The sequence below is a fragment of the Pseudophryne corroboree genome, chromosome 11 (genome assembly GCF_028390025.1).
Source record: "Pseudophryne corroboree isolate aPseCor3 chromosome 11, aPseCor3.hap2, whole genome shotgun sequence".
Lineage (NCBI taxonomy): Eukaryota > Metazoa > Chordata > Amphibia > Anura > Myobatrachidae > Pseudophryne > Pseudophryne corroboree.
The window spans coordinates 164,769,620-164,790,316 of NC_086454.1; the positions used below are offsets into that span (position 1 = coordinate 164,769,620).

A 20,697-nucleotide genomic window follows, 5' to 3' on the forward strand; every position below is an offset into this window, starting at 1 on the left:
AAGTAGCTTAATGTGCCCTTTGGAAATAGAGAATGCTAGCCCATTTTGGAATGCAAAGTTTAAGAAAATACAAACTTCAATTCATAGAAAAGCACTTTTTATTAAGTCTTTTCTCTGTAATCATACTATAGCTTAATTTACAAAATGTGATGTCATAATCAGACTTAACTCACAAGAGACTTATATCCTTGATCTATAAAAAAGGCAGTCATCTATTATAAAGCTTGAAACAATTGGAAGAGCCTTATATGCATATATGACAATACAGAAAAACTGTCAATTCAGTCATAGGATAATATAAGGGGAGATGCTCCAACAGAAATTGGTCCTAGGCATTTACTTTTCTAGTATCTCTCTTATACTTTAAAAATAGGTTTAATTTTATATATTATCATTGGTTTTAGACAAATATTCTACCTAATATCTATCGCATCCCTGAGCTTGTTAGAAACTTGAAATCATATATATAAAGTATTGAATTTCTTTTCTCTGCATTTTAAAGATGAGCTCAGTTCAGTAGAAGTCTTTGCTCAGGTGAGGTTTCCATGGTGTAATGTTTAGCACTCTAGACTTTGATTCCAGTAATCCAAGTACAAATCTTGGTGGCACCTAACTTTGCTCATTTGATTTTTGTTCAAAGCTTCATTATCATTTAAAGTATGAGTATTGCAAATCTTCAATAAAAATTCATTTACATTCCATAATCTTCAGTGGTGTCCTTTCTCTAAACTCATTTTCAAACATTTCAAATCAGAAGTATGTCAAGTATTTGGAAATAAGAAAAGATGCAATAAGAATGCAGAGATACATTACTTGTGCTCTGGTGTTTAGAAATTCTTTATTTGAACTATTTTTACTTCAGTGTGCACTAATGAGAGGGAAGCACATATCTTCTTTTAGTAACACCTAGTGCCCTCTATGTTTGAGCAGCAATATAATAACTGATTATTTTGCCCTTGCATATGTTAGGTATGCCATATTGCTCGATTTGAGACAAAAGTCACTTTGTACCATGTAGCAAAAAACCTTTATCAGCTAAAGGATGACACTTACGCTGGCTTCTGATATGGATTTGCAGAGATTTTGTGATATATGTGTCTATGATGTTTTCAAGTCTTCATGCACTCCACCAATGAACTTAATCCATTCTTGTACACCAAGAAAAGCAAATAGCCCATACAGGGATCAAACGAAAACGCATGACCTTTGCATTATTAGCACCACGCTCTAACCAACTGAGCTAACCAGCCACAGCTGTAACTGTAAGCAAACACAAAACTGGCATATGTAACTCAAAGCACAGATCATATTTTTTTTGCATAGCATTTAAATTTTCAAGGAGTAGCTTAAGCCATAGAGTCACCTGAAGCGTGGGTTTTGTAAATATGCTCCAGTTTATTTCCACATTGCAAATATAAACAATATAGTAGATTAGATAGGATAATAACAAACATTAATGCATCTAGCGATAGTATAAAAATTAGACAATTTAGACAAGGTGTAAAAGCGAATCTAAGCAAAATCGATCTGAAAAATCTAATGCACAGTCTTTCTTATAAATTTACAGATTTTTGATAAAGATAATCCCAGAATGTAATCCATTATGTATTACATTTTGTATGTTTTACCAAGTTGTGTATGAATAACTTTTAACACAAAAAATATATAATGGGGAAGTAACTTAATGTGCCCTTTGGAAATAGAGAATGCTAGCCCATTTTGGAATGCAAAGCTTAAGAAAATATAAACTTCAATCCATAGAAAAGCACTTTTTATTCAGGTTTTACTCTGTAATCATACTATATCTTAATGTACAAAATGTGATGTCATAATCAGACTCAACTCACGATAGATTTTCATCCTTGATCTATAAAAAAGGCAGTCCTCTGTTATAAATCTTGAAACAATTGTAAGCGGCTGATATGCAAATATGACAATACAGAAAAACTGTCAATTCAATGCTAGGATAACACAAGGAGTGATTCTCCAACTGAAATTGGTCCTAGGCATTTAGGTTTCTAGTATCTATCTTTTCTTTTAAAAATAGGTTACTTTTTATATATTATCATTGGTTTTAGACAAATATTCTACATAACACCTATTGCATCCCTGAGCTTATTAGAAACTTGAAATCATATATATAAAGTATTGAATTTCTTTTCTTTGCATTTAAAGGATGAGAACAGTTCAGTAGAAGACTTTGCTCAGTCAAGGGTTCCATGGTGTAATGGTTAGCACTCTGGACTTTGAACCCAGTAATCCGAGTTCAAGTATTGATCGGACCTAACATTGATTATTTTTCCTTTTGTTTAAAGCTCCATTTTCATTCAAAGTATGAGTATTGCAAATCTACATTTACAATTCATATAAATTCCATCATCTTCAGTGGTGTCCTTTCTCTAAACTCATTTTTAACTTTTCAAATCAGAAGTATGTCAAATATTTGGAAATAAGAAAAGATGCAATAAGAATGCAGAGATCCATTACTTGTGCTCTGGTGTTTAGAAATTCTTCATTTGAATTATTTTTTCTTCAGTGTGAACTAATGAGAGGGAAGCACATATCTTCTTTTAGTAACACCTAGTGCCCTCTATGTTTGAGCAGCAATATAAAAGCTGATTATTTTGCCCTTGCATATCTTAGGTATGCCATATTGCTCGATTTGAGACAAAAGTCACTTTGTACCATCTAGCAAAAAACCTTCATCAGCTAAAGGATGACACTTACGCTGGCTTCTGATATGGATTTGAAGAGATTTTGTGATATATGTGTCTATGATGTTTTCAAGTCTTCATGCACTCCACCAATGAACTTAATCCATTCTTGTCCACCAAGAAAAGCAAATAGCCCATACAGGGATCAAACGCATGTCCTTTGCATTATTAGCACCACGCTCTAACCAACTGAGCTAACCAGCCACAGCTGTAACTGTAAGCAAACACAAAACTGGCATATGTAACTCAAATCACAGATCATATTTTGTTTGCATAGCATTTAAATTTTCAAGGAGTAGTTTAAGCCATAGAGTCACCTGAAGCGTGGGTTTTGTAAATATGCTCCAGTTTATTTCCACATTGCAAATTAAAACAATATAGAAGATTAGATAGGATAATAACAAACATTAATGCATCTAGCGATGGTATAAAAATTAGACAATTTAGACAAGGTATTAAAGCGAATCTAAGCAAAATCAATCTAAAAATCTAATACACAATCTTTCTTATAAATTTACAGATTTTTGATAAAGATAATCCCAGAATGTAATCCATTATGTATTCCATTTTGTATGTTTTACCAAATTGTGTATGAATAACGTTTAACACAAAAAATATATAATGGGGAAGTAGCTTAATGTGCCCTTTGGAAATAGAGAATGCTAGCCCATTTTGGAATGCAAAGTTTGAGAAAATACAAACTTCAATTCATAGAAAAGCACTTTTTATTCAGTCTTTTCTCTGTAATCATACTATAGCTTAATTTACAAAATGTGATGTCATAATCAGACTTAACTCACAAGAGACTTATATCCTTGATCTATAAAAAAGGCAGTCATCTATTATAAAGCTTGAAACAATTGGAAGAGCCTTATATGCATATATGACAATACAGAAAAACTGTCAATTCAGTCATAGGATAATATAAGGGGAGATGCTCCAACAGAAATTGGTCCTAGGCATTTACTTTTGTAGTATCTCTCTTATACTTTAAAAATAGGTTTAATTTTATATATTATCATTGGTTTTAGACAAATATTCTACCTAATATCTATTGCATCCCTGAGCTTGTTAGAAACTTGAAATCATATATATAAAGTATTGAATTTCTTTTCTCTGCATTTTAAAGATGAGCTCAGTTCAGTAGAAGTCTTTGCTCAGGTGAGGTTTCCATGGTGTAATGTTTAGCACTCTAGACTTTGATTCCAGTAATCCAAGTTCAAATCTTGGTGGCACCTAACTTTGCTCATTTGATTTTTGTTCTAAGCTTCATTATCATTTAAAGTATGAGTATTGCAAATCTTCAATAAAAATTCATTTACATTCCATCATCTTCAGTGGTGTCCTTTCTCTAAACTCATTTTCAAACTTTTCAAATCAGAAGTATGTCAAGTATTTGGAAATAAGAAAAGATGCAATAAGAATGCAGAGATACATTACTTGTGCTCTGGTGTTTAGAAATTCTTTATTTGAACTATTTTTACTTCAGTGTGCACTAATGAGAGGGAATCACATATCTTCTTTTAGTAACACCTAGTGCCCTCTATGTTTGAGCAGCAATATAATAACTGATTATTTTGCCCTTGCATATGTTAGGTATGCCATATTGCTCGATTTGAGACAAAAGTCACTTTGTACCATGTAGCAAAAAACCTTTATCAGCTAAAGGATGACACTTACGCTGGCTTCTGATATGGATTTGCAGAGATTTTGTGATATATGTGTCTATGATGTTTTCAAGTCTTCATGCACTCCACCAATGAACTTAATCCATTCTTGTACACCAAGAAAAGCAAATAGCCCATACAGGGATCAAACGCATGACCTTTGCATTATTAGCACCACGCTCTAACCAACTGAGCTAACCAGCCACAGCTGTAACTGTAAGCAAACACAAAACTGGCATATGTAACTCAAAGCACAGATCATATTTTTTTTGCATAGCATTTAAATTTTCAAGGAGTAGCTTAAGCCATAGAGTCACCTGAAGCGTGGGTTTTGTAAATATGCTCCAGTTTATTTCCACATTGCAAATATAAACAATATAGTAGATTAGATAGGATAATAACAAACATTAATGCATCTAGCGATAGTATAAAAATTAGACAATTTAGACAAGGTGTAAAAGCGAATCTAAGCAAAATCGATCTGAAAAATCTAATGCACAGTCTTTCTTATAAATTTACAGATTTTTGATAAAGATAATCCCAGAATGTAATCCATTATGTATTACATTTTGTATGTTTTACCAAGTTGTGTATGAATAACTTTTAACACAAAAAATATATAATGGGGAAGTAACTTAATGTGCCCTTTGGAAATAGAGAATGCTAGCCCATTTTGGAATGCAAAGCTTAAGAAAATATAAACTTCAATCCATAGAAAAGCACTTTTTATTCAGGTTTTACTCTGTAATCATACTATATCTTAATGTACAAAATGTGATGTCATAATCAGACTCAACTCACGATAGATTTTCATCCTTGATCTATAAAAAAGGCAGTCCTCTGTTATAAATCTTGAAACAATTGTAAGCGGCTGATATGCAAATATGACAATACAGAAAAACTGTCAATTCAATGCTAGGATAACACAAGGAGTGATTCTCCAACTGAAATTGGTCCTAGGCATTTAGGTTTCTAGTATCTATCTTTTCTTTTAAAAATAGGTTACTTTTTATATATTATCATTGGTTTTAGACAAATATTCTACATAACACCTATTGCATCCCTGAGCTTATTAGAAACTTGAAATCATATATATAAAGTATTGAATTTCTTTTCTTTGCATTTAAAGGATGAGAACAGTTCAGTAGAAGACTTTGCTCAGTCAAGGGTTCCATGGTGTAATGGTTAGCACTCTGGACTTTGAACCCAGTAATCCGAGTTCAAGTATCGATCGGACCTAACATTGATTATTTTTCCTTTTGTTTAAAGCTCCATTTTCATTCAAAGTATGAGTATTGCAAATCTACATTTACAATTCATATAAATTCCATCATCTTCAGTGGTGTCCTTTCTCTAAACTCATTTTTAACTTTTCAAATCAGAAGTATGTCAAATATTTGGAAATAAGAAAAGATGCAATAAGAATGCAGAGATCCATTACTTGTGCTCTGGTGTTTAGAAATTCTTCATTTGAATTATTTTTTCTTCAGTGTGAACTAATGAGAGGGAAGCACATATCTTCTTTTAGTAACACCTAGTGCCCTCTATGTTTGAGCAGCAATATAAAAGCTGATTATTTTGCCCTTGCATATCTTAGGTATGCCATATTGCTCGATTTGAGACAAAAGTCACTTTGTACCATCTAGCAAAAAACCTTCATCAGCTAAAGGATGACACTTACGCTGGCTTCTGATATGGATTTGAAGAGATTTTGTGATATATGTGTCTATGATGTTTTCAAGTCTTCATGCACTCCACCAATGAACTTAATCCATTCTTGTCCACCAAGAAAAGCAAATAGCCCATACAGGGATCAAACGCATGTCCTTTGCATTATTAGCACCACGCTCTAACCAACTGAGCTAACCAGCCACAGCTGTAACTGTAAGCAAACACAAAACTGGCATATGTAACTCAAATCACAGATCATATTTTGTTTGCATAGCATTTAAATTTTCAAGGAGTAGTTTAAGCCATAGAGTCACCTGAAGCGTGGGTTTTGTAAATATGCTCCAGTTTATTTCCACATTGCAAATTAAAACAATATAGTAGATTAGATAGGATAATAACAAACATTAATGCATCTAGCGATGGTATAAAAATTAGACAATTTAGACAAGGTATTAAAGCGAATCTAAGCAAAATCAATCTAAAAATCTAATACACAATCTTTCTTATAAATTTACAGATTTTTGATAAAGATAATCCCAGAATGTAATCCATTATGTATTCCATTTTGTATGTTTTACCAAATTGTGTATGAATAACGTTTAACACAAAAAATATATAATGGGGAAGTAGCTTAATGTGCCCTTTGGAAATAGAGAATGCTAGCCCATTTTGGAATGCAAAGTTTGAGAAAATACAAACTTCAATTCATAGAAAAGCACTTTTTATTCAGTCTTTTCTCTGTAATCATACTATAGCTTAATTTACAAAATGTGATGTCATAATCAGACTTAACTCACAAGAGACTTATATCCTTGATCTATAAAAAAGGCAGTCATCTATTATAAAGCTTGAAACAATTGGAAGAGCCTTATATGCATATATGACAATACAGAAAAACTGTCAATTCAGTCATAGGATAATATAAGGGGAGATGCTCCAACAGAAATTGGTCCTAGGCATTTACTTTTCTAGTATCTCTCTTATACTTTAAAAATAGGTTTAATTTTATATATTATCATTGGTTTTAGACAAATATTCTACCTAATATCTATCGCATCCCTGAGCTTGTTAGAAACTTGAAATCATATATATAAAGTATTGAATTTCTTTTCTCTGCATTTTAAAGATGAGCTCAGTTCAGTAGAAGTCTTTGCTCAGGTGAGGTTTCCATGGTGTAATGTTTAGCACTCTAGACTTTGATTCCAGTAATCCAAGTACAAATCTTGGTGGCACCTAACTTTGCTCATTTGATTTTTGTTCAAAGCTTCATTATCATTTAAAGTATGAGTATTGCAAATCTTCAATAAAAATTCATTTACATTCCATAATCTTCAGTGGTGTCCTTTCTCTAAACTCATTTTCAAACATTTCAAATCAGAAGTATGTCAAGTATTTGGAAATAAGAAAAGATGCAATAAGAATGCAGAGATACATTACTTGTGCTCTGGTGTTTAGAAATTCTTTATTTGAACTATTTTTACTTCAGTGTGCACTAATGAGAGGGAAGCACATATCTTCTTTTAGTAACACCTAGTGCCCTCTATGTTTGAGCAGCAATATAATAACTGATTATTTTGCCCTTGCATATGTTAGGTATGCCATATTGCTCGATTTGAGACAAAAGTCACTTTGTACCATGTAGCAAAAAACCTTTATCAGCTAAAGGATGACACTTACGCTGGCTTCTGATATGGATTTGCAGAGATTTTGTGATATATGTGTCTATGATGTTTTCAAGTCTTCATGCACTCCACCAATGAACTTAATCCATTCTTGTACACCAAGAAAAGCAAATAGCCCATACAGGGATCAAACGCATGACCTTTGCATTATTAGCACCACGCTCTAACCAACTGAGCTAACCAGCCACAGCTGTAACTGTAAGCAAACACAAAACTGGCATATGTAACTCAAAGCACAGATCATATTTTGTTTGCATAGCATTTAAATTTTCAAGGAGTAGCTTAAGCCATAGAGTCACCTGAAGCATGGGTTTTGTAAATATGCTCCAGTTTATTTCCACATTGCAAATATAAACAATATAGTAGATTAGATAGGATAATAACAAACATTAATGCATCTAGCGATAGTATAAAAATTAGACAATTTAGACAAGGTGTAAAAGCGAATCTAAGCAAAATCGATCTGAAAAATCTAATGCACAGTCTTTCTTATAAATTTACAGATTTTTGATAAAGATAATCCCAGAATGTAATCCATTATGTATTACATTTTGTATGCTTTACCAAGTTGTGTATGAATAACTTTTAACACAAAAAATATATAATGGGGAAGTAACTTAATGTGCCCTTTGGAAATAGAGAATGCTAGCCCATTTTGGAATGCAAAGCTTAAGAAAATATAAACTTCAATCCATAGAAAAGCACTTTTTATTCAGGTTTTACTCTGTAATCATACTATATCTTAATGTACAAAATGTGATGTCATAATCAGACTCAACTCACGATAGATTTTCATCCTTGATCTATAAAAAAGGCAGTCCTCTGTTATAAATCTTGAAACAATTGTAAGCGGCTGATATGCAAATATGACAATACAGAAAAACTGTCAATTCAATGCTAGGATAACACAAGGAGTGATTCTCCAACTGAAATTGGTCCTAGGCATTTAGGTTTCTAGTATCTATCTTTTCTTTTAAAAATAGGTTACTTTTTATATATTATCATTGGTTTTAGACAAATATTCTACATAACACCTATTGCATCCCTGAGCTTATTAGAAACTTGAAATCATATATATAAAGTATTGAATTTCTTTTCTTTGCTTTTAAAGGATGAGAACAGTTCAGTAGAAGACTTTGCTCAGTCAAGGGTTCCATGGTGTAATGGTTAGCACTCTGGACTTTGAACCCAGTAATCCGAGTTCAAGTATCGATCGGACCTAACATTGATTATTTTTCCTTTTGTTTAAAGCTCCATTTTCATTCAAAGTATGAGTATTGCAAATCTACATTTACAATTCATATAAATTCCATCATCTTCAGTGGTGTCCTTTCTCTAAACTCATTTTTAACTTTTCAAATCAGAAGTATGTCAAATATTTGGAAATAAGAAAAGATGCAATAAGAATGCAGAGATCCATTACTTGTGCTCTGGTGTTTAGAAATTCTTCATTTGAATTATTTTTTCTTCAGTGTGAACTAATGAGAGGGAAGCACATATCTTCTTTTAGTAACACCTAGTGCCCTCTATGTTTGAGCAGCAATATAAAAGCTGATTATTTTGCCCTTGCATATCTTAGGTATGCCATATTGCTCGATTTGAGACAAAAGTCACTTTGTACCATCTAGCAAAAAACCTTCATCAGCTAAAGGATGACACTTACGCTGGCTTCTGATATGGATTTGAAGAGATTTTGTGATATATGTGTCTATGATGTTTTCAAGTCTTCATGCACTCCACCAATGAACTTAATCCATTCTTGTCCACCAAGAAAAGCAAATAGCCCATACAGGGATCAAACGCATGTCCTTTGCATTATTAGCACCACGCTCTAACCAACTGAGCTAACCAGCCACAGCTGTAACTGTAAGCAAACACAAAACTGGCATATGTAACTCAAATCACAGATCATATTTTGTTTGCATAGCATTTAAATTTTCAAGGAGTAGTTTAAGCCATAGAGTCACCTGAAGCGTGGGTTTTGTAAATATGCTCCAGTTTATTTCCACATTGCAAATTAAAACAATATAGAAGATTAGATAGGATAATAACAAACATTAATGCATCTAGCGATGGTATAAAAATTAGACAATTTAGACAAGGTATTAAAGCGAATCTAAGCAAAATCAATCTAAAAATCTAATACACAATCTTTCTTATAAATTTACAGATTTTTGATAAAGATAATCCCAGAATGTAATCCATTATGTATTCCATTTTGTATGTTTTACCAAATTGTGTATGAATAACGTTTAACACAAAAAATATATAATGGGGAAGTAGCTTAATGTGCCCTTTGGAAATAGAGAATGCTAGCCCATTTTGGAATGCAAAGTTTAAGAAAATACAAACTTCAATTCATAGAAAAGCACTTTTTATTAAGTATTTTCTCTGTAATCATACTATAGCTTAATTTACAAAATGTGATGTCATAATCAGACTTAACTCACAAGAGACTTATATCCTTGATCTATAAAAAAGGCAGTCATCTATTATAAAGCTTGAAACAATTGGAAGAGCCTTATATGCATATATGACAATACAGAAAAACTGTCAATTCAGTCATAGGATAATATAAGGGGAGATGCTCCAACAGAAATTGGTCCTAGGCATTTACTTTTCTAGTATCTCTCTTATACTTTAAAAATAGGTTTAATTTTATATATTATCATTGGTTTTAGACAAATATTCTACCTAATATCTATTGCATCCCTGAGCTTGTTAGAAACTTGAAATCATATATATAAAGTATTGAATTTCTTTTCTCTGCATTTTAAAGATGAGCTCAGTTCAGTAGAAGTCTTTGCTCAGGTGAGGTTTCCATGGTGTAATGTTTAGCACTCTAGACTTTGATTCCAGTAATCCAAGTACAAATCTTGGTGGCACCTAACTTTGCTCATTTGATTTTTGTTCAAAGCTTCATTATCATTTAAAGTATGAGTATTGCAAATCTTCAATAAAAATTCATTTACATTCCATAATCTTCAGTGGTGTCCTTTCTCTAAACTCATTTTCAAACTTTTCAAATCAGAAGTATGTCAAGTATTTGGAAATAAGAAAAGATGCAATAAGAATGCAGAGATACATTACTTGTGCTCTGGTGTTTAGAAATTCTTTATTTGAACTATTTTTACTTCAGTGTGCACTAATGAGAGGGAAGCACATATCTTCTTTTAGTAACACCTAGTGCCCTCTATGTTTGAGCAGCAATATAATAACTGATTATTTTGCCCTTGCATATGTTAGGTATGCCATATTGCTCGATTTGAGACAAAAGTCACTTTGTACCATGTAGCAAAAAACCTTTATCAGCTAAAGGATGACTCTTACGCTGGCTTCTGATATGGATTTGAAGAGATTTTGTGATATATGTGTCTATGATGTTTTCAAGTCTTCATGCACTCCACCAATGAACTTAATCCATTCTTGTACACCAAGAAAAGCAAATAGCCCATACAGGGATCAAACGCATGACCTTTGCATTATTAGCACCACGCTCTAACCAACTGAGCTAACCAGCCACAGGTGTAACTGTCAGCAAACACAAAACTGGCATATGTAACTCAAAGCACAGATCATATTTTGTTTGCATAGCATTTAAATTTTCAAGGAGTAGCTTAACCATAGAGTCACCTGAAGCGTGGGTTTTGTAAATATGCTCCAGTTTATTTCCACATTGCAAAATAAAACAATATGGTAGATTAGATAGGATAATAACAAACATTAATGCATCTATCAATGGTGTAAAAATTAGACAATTTAGACAAGGTGTAAAAGCGAATCTAAGCAAAATCAATCTAAAAATCTAATATACAATCTTTCTTATAAATTTACAGATTTTTGATAAAGATAATCCCAGAATGTAATCCATTATGTATTAAATTTTGTATGTTTTACCAAGTTGTGTATGAATAACTTTTAACACAAAAAATATATAATGGGGAAGTAGCTTAATGTGCCCTTTGGAAATAGAGAATGCTAGCCCATTTTGGAATGCAAAGTTTAAGAAAATACAAACTTCAATCCATAGAAAAGCACTTTTTATTCAGTCTTTACTCTGTAATCATACTATAGCTTAATTTACAAAATGTGATGTCATAATCAGACTTAACTCACAAGAGACTTATATCCTTGATCTATAAAAAAGGCAGTCATCTGTTATAAAGCTTGAAACAATTGGAAGAGCCTTATATGCATATATGACAATACAGAAAAACTGTCAATTCAGTCATAGGATAATATAAGGGGAGATGCTCCAACAGAAATTGGTCCTAGGCATTTACTTTTCTAGTATCTTTCTTATACTTTAAAAATAGGTTTAATTTTATATATTATCATTGGTTTTAGACACATATTCTACCTAATATCTATTGCATCCCTGAGCTTGTTAGAAACTTGAAATCATATATATAAAGTATTGAATTTCTTTTCTCTGCATTTTAAAGATGAGCTCAGTTCAGTAGAAGTCTTTGCTCAGGTGAGGTTTCCATGGTGTAATGTTTAGCACTCTAGACTTTGATTCCAGTAATCCAAGTTCAAATCTTGGTGGCACCAAACTTTGCTCATTTGATTTTTGTTCTAAGCTTCATTATCATTTAAAGTATGAGTATTGCAAATCTTCAATAAAAATTCATTTACATTCCATCATCTTCAGTGGTGTCCTTTCTCTAAACTCATTTTCAAACTTTTCAAATCAGAGGTATGTCAAGTATTTGGAAATAAGAAAAGAAGCAATAAGAATGCAGAGATCCATTATTTGTGCTCTGGTGTTTAGAAATTCTTCATTTGAACTATTTTTACTTCAGTGTGCACTAATGAGAGGGAAGCACATATCTTCTTTTAGTAACACCTAGTGCCCTCTATGTTTGAGCAGCAATATAATAACTGATTATTTTGCCCTTGCATATGTTAGGTATGCCATATTGCTCGATTTGAGACAAAAGTCACTTTGTACCATGTAGCAAAAAACCTTTATCAGCTAAAGGATGACACTTACGCTGGCTTCTGATATGGATTTGCAGAGATTTTGTGATATATGTGTCTATGATGTTTTCAAGTCTTCATGCACTCCACCAATGAACTTAATCCATTCTTGTACACCAAGAAAAGCAAATAGCCCATACAGGGATCAAACGCATGACCTTTGCATTATTAGCACCACGCTCTAACCAACTGAGCTAACCAGCCACAGCTGTAACTGTAAGTAAACACAAAACTGGCATATGTTACTCAAAGCACAGATAACATTTTGTTTGCATAGCATTTAAGTTTTCTAGGAGTAGCTTAAGCCATAGAGTCACCTGAAGCGTGGATTTTGTAAATATGCTCCAGTTTATTTCCACATTGCAAATTAAAACAATATAGTAGATTAGATAGGATAATAACAAACATTAATGCATCTAGCGATAGTATAAAAATTAGACAATTTAGACAAGGTGTAAAAGCGAATCTAAGCAAAATCGATCTGAAAAATCTAATGCACAGTCTTTCTTATAAATTTAAAGATATTTGATAAAGATAATCCCAGAATGTAATCCATTATGTATTAAATGTTGTATGTTTTACCAAGTTGTGTATGAATAACTTTTAACATAAAAAATATATAATGGGGAAGTAACTTAATGTGCCCTTTGGAAATAGAGAATGCTAGCCCATTTTGGAATGCAAAGCTTAAGAAAATACAAACTTCAATCCATAGAAAAGCACTTTTTATTCAGTCTTTTCTCTGTAATCATACTACAGTTTAATTTACAAAATGTGATGTCATAATCAGACTTAACTCACAAGAGACTTTCATCCTTGATCTATAAAAAAGGCAGTCCTCTGTTATAAAGCTTGAAACAATTGTAAGCGGCTGATATGCAAATATGACAACACAGAAAAACTGTCAATTCAATGCTAGGATAACATAAGGAGTGATTCTCCAACTGAAATTGGTCCTAGGCATTTAGGTTTCTAGTATCTATCTTTTATTTTAAAAATAGGTTACTTTTTATATATTATCATTGGTTTTAGACAAATATTCTACATAACACCTATTGCATCCCTGAGCTTATTAGAAACTTGAAATCATATATATAAAGTATTGAATTTCTTTTTTTTTGCATTTAAAAGATGAGCACAGTTCAGTAGAAAACTTTGCTTAGTCAAGGGTTCCATGGTGTAATGGTTAGCACTCTGGACTTTGAAACCAGTAATCCGAGTTCAAATATTAATCGGACCTAATGTTGATTATTTTTCCTTTTGTTTAAAGCTCCATTTTCATTCAAAGTATGAGTATTGCAAATCTTCATTTACAATTCATATAAATTCCATCATCTTCAGTGGTGTCCTTTGTTTAAACTCATTTTTAAACTTTTCAAATCAGAAGTATGTCAAATATTTGGAAATAAGAAAAGATTCAATAAGAATGCAAAGATCCATTACTTGTGCTCTGGTGTTAAGAAATTCTCCATTTTAATTTTTTTTACTTCAGTGTGCACTAATGAGAGGGGAGAACATATCTTTTTCTTCTAGTAACACCTAGTGCCCTCTATGTTTGAGCAGCAATATAATAACTGATTAATTTGCCCTTGCAAATCTTAGGTATGCCATATTGCTCGATTTGAGACAAAAGTCAATGAGCCATGTAGAGAAAAATCTTCATCAGCAAAAGGATGACACTCATGCTGGATTCTGATATGGATTTGTAGAGATTTTGTGATATATGTGTCTATTATGTTTTCAAGTATTCATGCTACACCGATGAGCTTATTCCATTCTTGTCCATCAAGAAAAGCAAGTGGCCAAAACAGAGATCGAACCCATGAACTTGGCATTACTAGCACCACGCTCTAAACAACTGTGCTAACCGTACACATATGTTTCTAGAAACAAACACAAAACTGGCAAATGTACCTCAAAGCACAGAACATATTTTGTTTGCATAGTATTTCATTTTTCAAGGAACAGTTTAAGCCATAGAGTCACTTGAAGCGTGGGTATCATAAAAATGCTCCAGTTTCTTTCCACATTGCAAAATAATAAAAATTATTAGATAGAATAACAACAAAGAATAATGCATCTAATAATAGTATAAAAATAGACAATTTAGACAAGGAGTAAATGCAATTCTAAGCAAAATTAATCTGATAAATCTAATGCACAATCTTTCTTATACATTTACAGATTGTTGATAAAGATAATCCCAGGATGTAATCCATTATGTATTAAATTTAGTATGTTTTACCAAGTTGTGTATAAATAACTTTTAGCACAATATATATATATATATATATATATATATATATATATAATGGGGAAGTAGCTTAATGTGCCCTTTGGAAATAGAGAATGCTAGCCCATTTTGGAATGAAAAGCTTAAGAAAATACAAACTACAATCCATATTAAAGCACTTTTTGTTCAGTCTACACTCTTTAATCATACTACAACTTAATTTACAAATTGTGATTTCATAATCAGACTTAACTCACAAGAGACTTTCATCCTTGGTCTTTAAAAAAGGCAGTCCTCTGTTATAAAGCTTGAAACAATTGTAAGCAGCTGATATGCAAATATGACAATACAGAAACACTGTCAATTCAATGCTAGGATAACATAAGGGGTGATGCTCCAACTGAAATTAATCCTAGGCATTTAGGTTTCTAGTATATATCTTCTCCTTTAAAAATAGGTTACTTTTTATATATTATCATTGGTTTTAGACAAATATTCTACATAACACCTATTGCATCCCTGAGCTTATTAGAAACTTGAAATCATATATATAAAGTATTGAATTTCTTTTCTTTGCATTTAAAAGATGAGCTCAGTTCAATAGAAGAATTTGCTCAGTTGAGGGTTCCATGGTGTAATCGTTAGCACTCTGGACTTTGAATCCAGTAATCTGAGTTCAAACCTCTGTGGGACCTAATGTTGATTATTTTTCCTTTTGTTTAGAGCTCCATTTTCATTCAAAGTATGAGTATTGCAAATCTTCATTTACAATTCATATAAATTCCATCATCTTCAAGGGTGTCCTTTGTCTAAGCTCATTTTTAAACTTTTCAAATCAGAAGTAAGTCAAATATTTGAAAATAAGAAAAGATGCAATAAGAATGCAGAGATCCATTACTTGTGCTCTGGTGTTTAGAAATTCTCAATTTTCATTTTTTTACTTCAGTGTGCACTAATGAGAGGGGAGAACATATCGTCTTCTTCTAGTAACACCTAGTGCCCTCTATGTTTGAGCAGCAATATAATAACTGATTAATTTGCCCTTGCAAATCTTAGGTATGCCATATTGCTCGATTTGAGACAAAAGTCAATGAGCCATGTAGAGAAAAATTTTCATCAGCCAATGGATGACACTCATGCTGGCTTCTGATATGGATTTGAAGAGATTTTGTGATATATGTGTCTATTATGTTTTCAAGTATTCATGCTACACCGATGAGCTTATTCCATTCTTGTCCATCAAGAAAAGCAAGTGGCCAATACAGGGATCAAACCCATGAACTCAGCATTACTAGCGCCACGCTCTAACCAACTCAGCTAACCTGCCACAGATGTTACTAGAAGCAAATACAAAACTGGCAAATGTACCTCAAAGCACAGAAAATATTTTGTTTGCATAGCATTTAATTTTTCAAGGAACAGCTTAAGCCATAGAGTCACTTGAAGCGTGGGTATCATAAAAATGCTCCAGTTTCTTTCCACATTGCAAAATAAAAAAAATGAATCGATAGGATAACAACAAAGATTAATGCATCTAATAATAGTATAAAAATAGACAATTTAGACAAGGAGTAAATGCAATTCTAAGCAAAATCAATCTGATAAATCTAATGCACAATCTGTTTTATACATTTACAGATTGTTGCTAAAGATAATCCCAGGATGTAATCCATTATGTGTTAAATTTAGTATGTTTTACCAAGTTGTGTATAAATAACTTTTAACACAAAAAATATATATAATGGGGAAGTTGCTTAATGTGCCCTTTGGAAATAGAGAATGCTAGCCCATTTTGGAATGAAAAGCTTAAGAAAATACAAACTTCAATCCATAGGAAAGCACTTTTTGTTCAGTCTACACTGTCACGATCTAGGTAATTCCTTATCAGTATTTACCTTCCAAATGCCTCCTGAGACTGTCCCAGTGTTCCAAGCCTGGATTCCATCTGCACTGTCTGTGTGCAGCACGCTGCATCTCATTGTCTCAAATCTCTTTACTGTGATTCTGGCAGCTTCATGGTTAAAGCTCACATTCAAGTTACAAACAATCTTTCCCTCCAAAAGCTAACATGGGCGCAGCCATGTTTTCCTAGTCACATGTTACCTTTCAGACTATCAGCTGCACTCTGGTCTCAGCTTAATTATCCAGCAGCTGCACTCTAGACTCTGCTTAATCAGCCAGCCAATCCCTGCTTCCCAGCAGGTATAAATATCCTGTTCCTGGGGTGGAAAGATGTCAGTGCTTCAATTGTCTTCAGTGATTCCAGTGTGCAGTTCTCCCATGGACTTTCTCTGCAGTACAGCCTGACTCCCTGGTGATTACACTCTGCAATGTAACCCGACACTCCAGTGATTAACCCTCTACAGTCTACCCTGATTCACCTGTGTCTGAACTCCGGCTTTCCAGCAGCCATTCTCCAGATTCTTCTACAGCTCTCCTGCGATCCCCAGCATCACTTCATGCTTCACCTGTGCTTCTAAGTACAATAGTGCATTTCTATCTGCGAACCCCAGCTTCACTCAAAGCTTACCAATGATCCCAAAGTAACCATTGGTGTTCCGTCATCGATTCCAAGTCACCATCGGTGTTCCGTCATCGATCCCAAGTATTTCTCTTAACTGTGTTTCCTATTACCAGTACCAAGTCATCAGTATTCCTCTGAACTGTGTTTAATAAAACCTTTGAACTTTCCCTTGTTGTCGTGGTCACGCCTTCGGGCATTTGTTCTAAAGGTACCCTGCATGTTCAAGAACCCTGTACTGCCTCCCAGGTACACATATACCTCAGCCCCTACAACTGAGGCTTCCCCCTGGTCAGCACCAGCCCTCAGTTGTGACAGTAAGCACTGACCTAATGGATCCGGCCGGAGACCAGGTCCAAGCGACCAGGCCGATGCAAGAACTTGCAGCCTGCCTTGAACGTCAGGAGACTGCACAGGGCCATGTGATCTGCTGTCTCCAGGACCTCTCCTCTCGGCTGGATGGAATACAAGTAACCCTCCGTGGTTCAGGGGCGTCCAGTGTGCCGACTGCAGTATCTTTGGTGGTATCCCCACCCACCATTCCCGTTTCTGCTCCTTGTCTCCATTTACCGACACCTGCCAAGTTTGATGGTTCCCCAAAAGCCTGTCGGGGTTCCTAAATCAGTGTGAGATATATTTTGAGTTACAGCCTGGCAGTTTCCCAACTGACCACACCAAGGTTGCTTACATCATCTCCCTCCTCAGTGGCTCCGCCCTCGATTGGGTATCACCTCTATGGGAGAAGTCTGATGCCCTGCTCTCTTCATATGCAGATTTCGTGGCAACCTTCAGGCGCATCTTTGATGAACCAGGTCGTGTGACCTCTGCCTCCTCTGATATCCTCTGGCTACGTCAGGGGACACGAACAGTCGGTAAATATCTGGTACAGTACCAGATCCTAGCGTCCGAACTTTCCTGGAATGATGATGCTCTTTACTCAGCCCAAGGAGGGGCGTCTGTGTCTACAGCCCAAGGAGGGGCATCTGTGTCTAAAGCCCAAGGAGGGGCATCTGTGTCTACAGCCCAAGGAGGGGCGTCTGTGTCTACAGCCCAAGGAGGGGCGTCTGTTCCACCCCAGGAATATCCTGTTCCTGGGGTGGAAAGATGTCAGTGCTTCAATTGTCTTCAGTGATTCCAGTGTGCAGTTCTCCCATGGACTTTCTCTGCAGTACAGCCTGACTCCCTGGTGATTACACTCTGCAATGTAACCCGGCACTCCAGTGATTAACCCTCTACAGTCTACCCTGATTCACCTGTGTCTGAACTCCGGCTTTCCAGCAGCCATTCTCCAGATTCTACTACAGCTCTCCTGCGATCCCCAGCATCACTTCATGCTTCACCTGTGCTTCTAAGTACAATAGTGCATTTCTATCTGCGAACCCCAGCTTCACTCAAAGCTTACCAATGATCCCAAAGTAACCATCGGTGTTCCGTCATCGATTCCAAGTCACCATCGGTGTTCCGTCATCGATCCCAAGTATTTCTCTTAACTTTGTTTCCTATTACCAGTACCAAGTCATCAGTATTCCTCTGAACTGTGTTAAATAAAGCCTTTGAACTTTCCCTTGTTGTCGTGGTCACGCCTTTGGGCATTTGTTCTAAAGGTTCCCTGCATTTTCAAGAACTCTCTACTGCCTCCCAGGTACACATATACCTCAGCCCCTACAACTGAGGCTTCCCCCTGGTCAGCACCAGCCCTCAGTTGTGACATACACTCTGTAATCATACTATATCTTAATTTACAAATTGTGATGTCATAATCAGACTTAACTCACAAGAGACTTTCATCCTTGGTCTATAAAAAAGGCAGTTCTCTGTTATAAAGCTTGAAACAATTGTAAGCAGCTGATATGCATATATGACAATACAGAAAAACTGTCAATTCAATGTTAGGATAACATAAGGGGTGATGCTCCAACTGAAATTGGTCCTAGGCATTTAGGTTTCTAGTATCTATCTTCTCCTTTAAAAATAGGTTACTTTTTATATATTATCATTGGTTTTAGACAAATATTCTACATAACACCTATTGCATCCCTGAGTTTATTAGAAACTTGAAATCATATAAATAAAGTATTGAATTTATTTTCTTTGCATTTAAAAGATGAGCTCAGTTCAGTAGAAGATTTTGCTCAGTTGAGGGTTCCATGGTGTAATGATTAGCACTCTGGACTTTGAATCCAGTAATTTGGGTTCAAATTTCAGTGGGACCTAATGTTGATTATTTTTCCTTTTGTTTAAAGCTCCATTTTCATTCAAAGTATGAGTATTGCAAATCTTCATTGACAATTCATATAAATTCCATCATCTTCAGTGGTGTCCTTTGTCTAAACTAATTTTTAAACTTTTCAAATCAGAAGTATGTCAAATATTTGAAAATAAGAAAAGATGCAATAAGAATGCAGAGATCCATTACTTGTGCTCTGGTGTTTAGAAATTCTCCATTTTCATTTTTTTACTTCAGTGTGCACTAATGAGAGGGGAGAACATATCTTCTTCTTCTAGTAACACCTAGTGCCCTCTATGTTTGAGCAGCAATATAATAACCAATTAATTTGCCCTTGCAAATCTTAGGTATGCCATATTGCTCGATTTGAGACAAAAGACAATGAGCCATGTAGAGAAAAATCTTAATCAGCAAAAGGATGACACTGATGCATGCTTCTAATATGGATTTGAAGAGATTATGTGATATATGTGTCTATTATGTTTTCAAGTATTCATGCTACACCGATGAGCTTATTAAATTCTTGTCCATCAAGAAAAGCAAGTAGCCAATACAAGGATCGAACCCATGACCTTGGCATTACTAGCACCAAGCTCTAACCAACTGAGCTAACCAGCCACAGACGCTACTAGAAGCAAACACAAAACTGGCAAATGTACCTCAAAGCACAGAACATATTTTGTTTGCATAGCATTTAATTTTTCAAGGAACAGCTTAAGCCATAGAGTCACTTGAAGCGTGGGTATCATAAAAATGCTCCAGTTTCTTTCCACATTGCAACATAAAAAAATGATTAGATATGATAACAACAAAGATTAGTGCATCTAATAATAGTATAAAAATAGACAATTTAGACAAGGAGTAAATGCAATTCTAAGCAAAATCAATCTGATAAATCTAATGCACAATTTTTCTTATACATTTACAGATTGTTGATAAAGATAATCCCAGGATGTAATCCATTATGTGTTAAATTTAGTATGTTTTACCAAGTTGTGT

The 20,697-nt window shown here is 34.3% G+C and overlaps 1 non-coding gene across 1 annotated transcript; it reads right to left on the reverse strand.

Annotated features, from left to right (window-relative positions):
• Positions 1-20,242: 20,242 nt before the first annotated feature.
• TRNAT-AGU (transfer RNA threonine (anticodon AGU)) lies at positions 20,243-20,316 on the reverse strand. The gene has a single exon. It is a non-coding gene; the product is annotated as a tRNA-Thr (tRNA).
• Positions 20,317-20,697: the final 381 nt, after the last annotated feature.